Source organism: Mustelus asterias, unplaced genomic scaffold (genome assembly GCF_964213995.1).
Source record: "Mustelus asterias unplaced genomic scaffold, sMusAst1.hap1.1 HAP1_SCAFFOLD_830, whole genome shotgun sequence".
NCBI lineage: Eukaryota > Metazoa > Chordata > Chondrichthyes > Carcharhiniformes > Triakidae > Mustelus > Mustelus asterias.
The window spans coordinates 163,261-174,211 of record NW_027590776.1 but is presented as its reverse complement, the minus strand read 5'-3'; positions in this window follow the sequence as shown (position 1 = coordinate 174,211).

Below are 10,951 nucleotides of genomic sequence, written 5' to 3'. Positions count from 1 at the left end.
CTCACTAAGTGGAGTGCCCGAATCAGACTTTTGTGGAGCATGTCTATTTTGCACCGATTCCAGATAGGTGAACACGGTATTAAATGAGGAAGTGCCCGTAAGATTGGGCGTGCAGCCCATTAAGTCAATTTAAATGCGTGCAAATGCATTTAAATGGCCGTCGTTCCCATTTTAGGTGTGGTCCCAATCGCAGCCATTTTCAGGCCTTGGTAAAGGGGGAACTGGCGTGGAGGCGGGCACGGATCACGCTACCCGTCTCAAGCCCGACTTTACCAAGTTTTTGTACCCGAAAACGGGTGCACCTTGGGGGGGCGAAATTTACCATTTTGAGTCCAAGTGCCGAACCCGGGTGTCAAATAGATCCATGCCTGGAATCCTCTTTCCAGCGCGCCCATACGCGTTTTGCCGGCTCCGGCCCGATCTGCGCTGTGGGCGGGGCTTAGCGCTGCCGGACTAATCAGAGCTCTAAACTGCGCATGCGCAGTTCGAAAAAAATCTGACAGAGCGCCTGGGCGCGAAAGAAAGAAAAAGCAGAAAGCGGAGAGAGCTCTGACGGTCATCCTCTGGTCGCGGGGGGGGGGGGGGGGTGCGGGGGGAGTGGAGGGGGGGGGGTGTGACTGATCATCCCCTGGTGGGGGGCAAGGTGGAGAGGGGGTGTGACGTATCATCCTCTGGTCCCTGCAGGGGCAAGAGAGCGGGAGAGATGGCTGTGGCTGGTAGTGTACCAGTGATGGTGTATCCCTTTACAGGCCCAGATTGGTCCTTCTCCAGTCTCTCCTCTTGGACTTGTACTGATCTTGTAGCCGGTTTTCATGCGGATCCACTGTGGAATCGGCCAGTTCTGCTTCATCTTCTTAGTGAGGAATCGCTTCATCCTGAAGGTTTTGTGGGATGGCATGGCCGCACGTCCACTCCGGCAGGAGGGATCGGCCGCAGACTGGCAGTGGAACCCCCCCGACCAGAGGATGATACATCACACCCCCTCTCCTTCCCCACCCCCCTTCTCCCCCGACCAGAGGATGACCTGGGTCAGAGAGCCGTTGCAGTCTCTGACCCCGCTCTTCGGAGGCTACAGCGGCGACTTCAGACTTTTATTCGGCAGGTCAATTACAGCGCGGACGCGGATCGGGCCAGAAGACGGTGAAGTGGGATTTGGCGGTAGAGTTGGGCGTACGGTTCATTCAATTGATTTAAATGCATTTAAATGGTCGGGCCGCCCGATTCGGGCGCAGGCCAGGCCCGCACCCGAATCAGGAGTCGGTAAAGCCGCGATCTGCTTGGAATCGGGTGCAGATCGTGGTATAGGCCCGACGCCCAACTTTACCGCTATTTTGGTAAAATCAAGCCCTTGATGGTAAATTCGGGCCCTTTGTCTCCATGATGTCTGTGCAGTAGTCACTCCTACCAATGCTGTCATGGATAGTAACACCTGCAACAGTTAGGTCGGTGATGACATAGTCAAGTAAGTTTATCCCTCTTGTTGGTTCCTTCTCCAACCAGCCCAGAATCTATGTCCTTTGGGAATTGGTCACTGATGCTACACTGAGCTACTCTTGGTGATGGATATTGAAGTCTCCTTTTATGGTGTGGCTGTTATGGCATGGTCAAGAGATTTCAGGCCTTGTTAGGAGCAAGGAATGTATTTATTGATAAGCAATACTTGGTACAGAAGGGTTGCAACTCAGGGCAGAGGTCCAGTCTTACATGCTTACAACATGGCTGTTCAATGAGACTCCACCCTCTGTAGTAATCACTCACTCTCAGTTCTCCATTGATCTCTCAAGTTAGGTGACTCACTTCTGCTGTAATGTCTTAAAGAGATAGACAACACAGACACAGCACATCCAAAATACATTCTGTTCCCTCGCCACCCTCAGTGCTTCTCCTGACTTGTGTTTAATGTGGAGGAATACTGATTCATCTGCTGAGGGAGTAACCAACTAGAAGTCTCCTTGTCCATGTCTGATGTGATGCCATCAGACTTCACGGGTCCCAGAGTCAACGTTGAGTCTTTCCAGTGTAATTCTCTCGTGACTACGCCGCCACCTCTCGTGATGGTGGTGTCTGCAACATTGGCTGCAAGCTATGACTCTGTGATTGTGTCAGGCTATTGCTTAACTAGGAAATGGGACAGCTCTCCCAATTTTCCTCTTACCCCAGATGCTACAAAGGAGGACTTTGTAGGTTCGAGTGGGCACAATGTATTGCTGTCGTTTCCAATTCCTAGCTTGATCCAATATTATTGATGTTTGTGTTGTGGTTTGGTATGACAAATTGTAATGATCAAAGCAAACCACTTTCCTTCCCAGAGTGGCAACAATTCAATAATTTTATGATCACCATTACTCAGGATAGTTTTTAAATTCCTGATTTATTAGTTAGGTTTAAATTCCAGATGTTTCCATGCTGGGATTTGAACCAAGATCATTAGGACTTGCCAAGTATCATTACCATGAAGCCAACATTCCCCTAATTCCCGCCATCTCCATTTCCACCTCATTCTTTTTCTTACACATTCAATAAACCACCTCACTTTGTTCTCTGCTCAGAGTTTAACTTGTTTTTAGTATTTTATAGCTACTGTTTTATTATTAACAGACGTTGGAATATTAACAAACATTTTATTACGTCCTATAATCTGTTCTGTTCCCTGCATGTATATAAAAATTAGATTCGTCATTTACCGTATTCTTTTTATCTTCAGTTTATAAATTAGTTACTCAGTCACTCTCTTCTCTTTATTGGTTCCAAGTTCGTTTTAAAGCCCAAATTACCCTTTTATCTGGGAACTGGGCGGCACGGTAGCACAGTGTTAGCACTGCTGCCTCACAGCATCAGGGACCTGGGTTCAATTCCCAGCTTGCGTCACTGTCTGTGTGGAATTTGCACATTCTCCCCGTGTCTCTGTGGGTTTCCTCCAGCTGCTCCGGTTTCCTCTCACAGTCCAAAGATGCGGAGGTTAGGTAGATTGGCCATGCTAAATTGTCCCTTAGTGTCAGGGGGACTCATAGGGTAAATATGTGGGGTTAAGGGAAAAGGGCCTGGGTGGGATTGTGGTCGGTGCAGACTCGAAGAGCTGAATGGCCTCTTTCAGTACTGTTGGGGTTCTAACTGGATTCTATTCTGGTTCAGATGAAGTCTATCCCACTGGCGCAGTTCCCCCCTGACACAGTCCTGCTGACAGTGTCCCAGGGAATCAAATCCAGAGATTCACCACCCTCAGCGAGAAGCAATTTATACTCACCTCAGTTTTAAATGATCATCCCCCTAACTTGTGGCTATGGCACCTCGTTTGAGAATCTCCCATGAGAAAAAACATCTCATCATCTACCCTGTCAAGCCCCCTCAAGATGTTACATGTTTGAATAAGGTCAACCGTCACTCTTCCAAACTACAACAAATACAGAGCCAGATTATTTCTCTTGATCCTCACTGACCCTCACTCACTGACCCTCACTCACTGACCCTCACTGACCCTCACTCACTGACCCTCACTCACTGACCCTCACTCACTGACCCTCACTGACCCTCACTCACTGACCCTCACTCACTGACCCTCACTCACTGACCCTCACTGACCCTCACTCACTGACACTCACTCACTGACCCTCACTCACTGACCCTCACTCACTGACCCTCACTCACTGACCCTCACTGACCCTCACTCACTAACCCTCACTCACTGACCCTCACTCACTGACCCTCACTCACTGACCCTCACTCACTGACAGCCACTCACTGACCCTCACTCACTGACACTCACTCACTAACCCTTACTCACTGACCCTCGCTCACTGAACCTCACTGACCCTCACTCACTGACCCTCGCTCACTGACCCTCACTGACCCTAGCTCCCTGACCCTCACTCACTGACCCTCACTCACTGACCCTCACCCACTTACCCTCACTGACCCTCACTCACTGACCCTTACTGACCCTCATTCACTGACCCTCACACACTGACTCTCACTCACTGACCCTCACTCACTGACCATCATTCACTGACACTCACTCACTGACCCTCACTCACTGACCCTCACTCACTGACACTCACTCACTGACCCTCACTCACTGACCCTCATTCACTGACACTCACTCACTGACCTTCACTCACTGACCCTCACTCACTGACCCTCACTCACTGACCCTCACTGATACTCACTCACTGACCCTCACTCAGTGACCCTCACTCACTGACCCTCACTGACCCTCACTCACTGACCCTCACACACTGACTCTCACTCACTGACCCTCACTCACTGACCCTCACTCACTGACACTCACTCACTGACCCTCACTCACTGACCCTCACTCACTGACCCTCACTGACCCTCACTCACTGACACTCACTCACTGACCCTCACTCACTGACTCTCACTGTCCCTCATTGACCCTCCCTCACTGACGCTCACTCACTGACCCTCACTCACTGACTCTCACTCACTGACCCTCACTCACTGAACCTCACTCACGACCCTCACTCACCGACCCTCATTCACTGACTCTCACTCACTGACCATCACTCACTGACCCTCACTCACTGACACTCACTCACTGACCATCACTCACTGACACTCACTCACTGACCATCACTCACTGACCCTCATTCACTGACCCTCACTCACTGACTCTCACTCACTGACCATCACTCACTGACCCTCACTCACTGACCCTCACTCACTGACCCTCACTCACTGACACTCACTCCCTGACACTCACTCACTGACCCTCACTCACTGACCCTCACTCACTGTCCCTCACTCACTGACCCTCACTCACTGAGCCTCACTGACCCTCACTCACTGACACTCACTCACTGACCCTCACTCACTGACCCTCACTCACTGACCCTCACTCACTGACACTCACTGACCCTGACTCACTGACCCTGACTCACTGACCCTCACTCACTGACCCTCACTCACTGACCCTCATTCACTGACCCTCACTCACTGGCCCTCACTCACTGACCCTCACTCACTGACCCTCACTCACTGACCCTCACTCACTGACTCTCACTCACTGACCCTCACTCACTGACCCGCACTCTCTGACCCTCACTCACTGACCCTCACTCACTGACCCTCACTGACCCTCACTCACTGACCCTCACTCACTGACCCTCACTGACCCTCACTCACTGACCCTCACTGACCCTTACTCACTGACCCTCACACACTGACTCTCACCCACTGACCCTCACTCACTGACCCTCACTCACTGACACTCACTCACTGACCCTCACTCACTGACCCTCATTGACCCTCACTGACCCTCACTCACTGACACTCACTCACTGACCCTCACTCCCTGACACTCACTCACTGACCCTCACTCCCTGACCCTCACTCACTGACTCTCACTCACTGACCCTCACTCACTGACTCTCACTCACTGACCCTCACTCACTGACTCTCACTCACTGACTCTCACTCACTGACCCTCACTCACTGACCCTCGCTCACTGACCCTCACTCACTGACCCTCACTCACTGACACTCACTCACTGACCATCACTCACTGACCCTCACTCACTGACACTCACTGACCCTGACTCACTTACCCTGACTCACTGACCCTCACTCACTGTGCGGATTCATAGAGTCATAGAGGTTTACAGCATGGAAACAGGCCCAACTTGTCCATGCCGTCCTTTTATTTTCAAACCCCTAAGCTAGTCCCAATTGCCCATATTTGGCCCATATCCCTCTATACCCATCTTACCCATGTAACTGTCTAAATGCTTTTTAAAAGACAAAATTGTACCCGCCTCTACTACTACCTCTGGCAGCTTGTTCCAGACACTCACCACCCTCTGTGTGAAACAACTGCCCCTCTGGAACACTTTTGTATCTCTCCCCTCTCACCTTAAACCTATGCCCTCTAGTTTTAGACTCCCCTACCTTTGGGAAAAGATATTGACTATCTAGCTGATCTATGCCCCTCATTACTTTATAGACCTCTATAAGGTCACCCCTCAGCCTCCTACGCTCCAGAGAAAAAAATCCCAGTCTATCCAGCCTCCCCTTATAACTCAAACCTTCAAGTCCCAGTAGCATGCTAGTAAATCTTTTCTGCGCTCTTTCTAGTTTAATAATATCCTTTCTATAATAGGGTGACCAGAACTACCCATTTTGATTCTAAGTGCTGGGCGGACTTGAAACTGGGAGTGTTTTAGATCTGATTTTTAGACCCATTCTCAGGCACCCCCATACGCACTCTGCCTGAAAAAATATCAGCAATTTCGAATTTCACTGCAGAAGCCTGTGGACGGGGCTTAACATGCCTGAAATCCTGCAGCTCCGATCGGTGCCTCCGACTGTGCAACCGCAGAAGAAAAAAAATGATAGAATGCGGCTCCTCTGCCACATCGCTCCCGGGCTGGATAATGCCTCCCCTGGCTCCCACAGACAATGCCCGACCCCCACAACATTACTGGCCCCCTTATCCCCCTACCCCCTCTGCCACCCAGACCAATCATGGGCCCCTCCCCACTTCCCCCACACCGACTTCAGGAAGAGTGGCAGCAGATCCCTCCTTCCCTTTCACTGATCACAGGCAGAGTGGCAACGGACCCCCCTTTCTCCCTCCACTGATCTCAAGCAGAGAGCCATCGGACGCTCGGTACTTACCTCCTCACTAAGTGGAGTGCCCGAATCAGACTTTTGTGGAGCATGTCTATTTTGCACCGATTCCAGATAGGTGAACACGGTATTAAATGAGGAAGTGCCCGTAAGATTGGGCGTGCAGCCCATTAAGTCAATTTAAATGCGTGCAAATGCATTTAAATGGCCGTCGTTCCCATTTTAGGTGTGGTCCCAATCGCAGCCATTTTCAGGCCTTGGTAAAGGGGGAACTGGCGTGGAGGCGGGCACGGATCACGCTACCCGTCTCAAGCCCGACTTTACCAAGTTTTTGTACCCGAAAACGGGTGCACCTTGGGGGGGCGAAATTTACCATTTTGAGTCCAAGTGCCGAACCCGGGTGTCAAATAGATCCATGCCTGGAATCCTCTTTCCAGCGCGCCCATACGCGTTTTGCCGGCTCCGGCCCGATCTGCGCTGTGGGCGGGGCTTAGCGCTGCCGGACTAATCAGAGCTCTAAACTGCGCATGCGCAGTTCGAAAAAAATCTGACAGAGCGCCTGGGCGCGAAAGAAAGAAAAAGCAGAAAGCGGAGAGAGCTCTGACGGTCATCCTCTGGTCGCGGGGGGGGGGGGGGGGGTGCGGGGGGAGTGGAGGGGGGGGGGTGTGACTGATCATCCCCTGGTGGGGGGCAAGGTGGAGAGGGGGTGTGACGTATCATCCTCTGGTCCCTGCAGGGGCAAGAGAGCGGGAGAGATGGCTGTGGCTGGTAGTGTACCAGTGATGGTGTATCCCTTTACAGGCCCAGATTGGTCCTTCTCCAGTCTCTCCTCTTGGACTTGTACTGATCTTGTAGCCGGTTTTCATGCGGATCCACTGTGGAATCGGCCAGTTCTGCTTCATCTTCTTAGTGAGGAATCGCTTCATCCTGAAGGTTTTGTGGGATGGCATGGCCGCACGTCCACTCCGGCAGGAGGGATCGGCCGCAGACTGGCAGTGGAACCCCCCCGACCAGAGGATGATACATCACACCCCCTCTCCTTCCCCACCCCCCTCCTCCCCCGACCAGAGGATGACCTGGGTCAGAGAGCCGTTGCAGTCTCTGACCCCGCTCTTCGGAGGCTGCAGCGGCGACTTCAGACTTTTATTCGGCAGGTCAATTACAGCGCGGACGCGGATCGGGCCAGAAGACGGTGAAGTGGGATTTGGCGGTAGAGTTGGGCGTACGGTTCATTCAATTGATTTAAATGCATTTAAATGGTCGGGCCGCCCGATTCGGGCGCAGGCCAGGCCCGCACCCGAATCAGGAGTCGGTAAAGCCGCGATCTGCTTGGAATCGGGTGCAGATCGTGGTATAGGCCCGACGCCCAACTTTACCGCTATTTTGGTAAAATCAAGCCCTTGATGGTAAATTCGGGCCCTTTGTCTCCATGATGTCTGTGCAGTAGTCACTCCTACCAATGCTGTCATGGATAGTAACACCTGCAACAGTTAGGTCGGTGATGACATAGTCAAGTAAGTTTATCCCTCTTGTTGGTTCCTTCTCCAACCAGCCCAGAATCTATGTCCTTTGGGAATTGGTCACTGATGCTACACTGAGCTACTCTTGGTGATGGATATTGAAGTCTCCTTTTATGGTGTGGCTGTTATGGCATGGTCAAGAGATTTCAGGCCTTGTTAGGAGCAAGGAATGTATTTATTGATAAGCAATACTTGGTACAGAAGGGTTGCAACTCAGGGCAGAGGTCCAGTCTTACATGCTTACAACATGGCTGTTCAATGAGACTCCACCCTCTGTAGTAATCACTCACTCTCAGTTCTCCATTGATCTCTCAAGTTAGGTGACTCACTTCTGCTGTAATGTCTTAAAGAGATAGACAACACAGACACAGCACATCCAAAATACATTCTGTTCCCTCGCCACCCTCAGTGCTTCTCCTGACTTGTGTTTAATGTGGAGGAATACTGATTCATCTGCTGAGGGAGTAACCAACTAGAAGTCTCCTTGTCCATGTCTGATGTGATGCCATCAGACTTCACGGGTCCCAGAGTCAACGTTGAGTCTTTCCAGTGTAATTCTCTCGTGACTACGCCGCCACCTCTCGTGATGGTGGTGTCTGCAACATTGGCTGCAAGCTATGACTCTGTGATTGTGTCAGGCTATTGCTTAACTAGGAAATGGGACAGCTCTCCCAATTTTCCTCTTACCCCAGATGCTACAAAGGAGGACTTTGTAGGTTCGAGTGGGCACAATGTATTGCTGTCGTTTCCAATTCCTAGCTTGATCCAATATTATTGATGTTTGTGTTGTGGTTTGGTATGACAAATTGTAATGATCAAAGCAAACCACTTTCCTTCCCAGAGTGGCAACAATTCAATAATTTTATGATCACCATTACTCAGGATAGTTTTTAAATTCCTGATTTATTAGTTAGGTTTAAATTCCAGATGTTTCCATGCTGGGATTTGAACCAAGATCATTAGGACTTGCCAAGTATCATTACCATGAAGCCAACATTCCCCTAATTCCCGCCATCTCCATTTCCACCTCATTCTTTTTCTTACACATTCAATAAACCACCTCACTTTGTTCTCTGCTCAGAGTTTAACTTGTTTTTAGTATTTTATAGCTACTGTTTTATTATTAACAGACGTTGGAATATTAACAAACATTTTATTACGTCCTATAATCTGTTCTGTTCCCTGCATGTATATAAAAATTAGATTCGTCATTTACCGTATTCTTTTTATCTTCAGTTTATAAATTAGTTACTCAGTCACTCTCTTCTCTTTATTGGTTCCAAGTTCGTTTTAAAGCCCAAATTACCCTTTTATCTGGGAACTGGGCGGCACGGTAGCACAGTGTTAGCACTGCTGCCTCACAGCATCAGGGACCTGGGTTCAATTCCCAGCTTGCGTCACTGTCTGTGTGGAATTTGCACATTCTCCCCGTGTCTCTGTGGGTTTCCTCCAGCTGCTCCGGTTTCCTCTCACAGTCCAAAGATGCGGAGGTTAGGTAGATTGGCCATGCTAAATTGTCCCTTAGTGTCAGGGGGACTCATAGGGTAAATATGTGGGGTTAAGGGAAAAGGGCCTGGGTGGGATTGTGGTCGGTGCAGACTCGAAGAGCTGAATGGCCTCTTTCAGTACTGTTGGGGTTCTAACTGGATTCTATTCTGGTTCAGATGAAGTCTATCCCACTGGCGCAGTTCCCCCCTGACACAGTCCTGCTGACAGTGTCCCAGGAATCAAATCCAGAGATTCACCACCCTCAGCGAGAAGCAATTTATACTCACCTCAGTTTTAAATGATCATCCCCCTAACTTGTGGCTATGGCACCTCGTTTGAGAATCTCCCATGAGAAAAAACATCTCATCATCTACCCTGTCAAGCCCCCTCAAGATGTTACATGTTTGAATAAGGTCAACCGTCACTCTTCCAAACTACAACAAATACAGAGCCAGATTATTTCTCTTGACCCTCACTGACCCTCACTCACTGACCCTCACTCACTGACCCTCACTGACTCTCACTCACTGACCCTCACTCACTGACCCTCACTCACTGACCCTCACTGACCCTCACTCACTGACCCTCACTCACTGACCCTCACTCACTGACCCTCACTGACCCTCACTCACTGACACTCACTCACTGACCCTCACTCACTGACCCTCACTCACTGACCCTCACTCACTGACCCTCACTGACCCTCACTCACTAACCCTCACTCACTGACCCTCACTCACTGACCCTCACTCACTGACCCTCACTCACTGACAGCCACTCACTGACCCTCACTCACTGACACTCACTCACTAACCCTTACTCACTGACCCTCGCTCACTGAACCTCACTGACCCTCACTCACTGACCCTCGCTCACTGACCCTCACTGACCCTAGCTCCCTGACCCTCACTCACTGACCCTCACTCACTGACCCTCACCCACTTACCCTCACTGACCCTCACTCACTGACCCTTACTGACCCTCATTCACTGACCCTCACACACTGACTCTCACTCACTGACCCTCACTCACTGACCATCATTCACTGACACTCACTCACTGACCCTCACTCACTGACCCTCACTCACTGACACTCACTCACTGACCCTCACTCACTGACCCTCATTCACTGACACTCACTCACTGACCTTCACTCACTGACCCTCACTCACTGACCCTCACTCACTGACCCTCACTGATACTCACTCACTGACCCTCACTCAGTGACCCTCACTCACTGACCCTCACTGACCCTCACTCACTGACCCTCACACACTGACTCTCACTCACTGACCCTCACTCACTGACCCTCACTCACTGACACTCACTCACTGACCCTCACTCACTGACCCTCACTC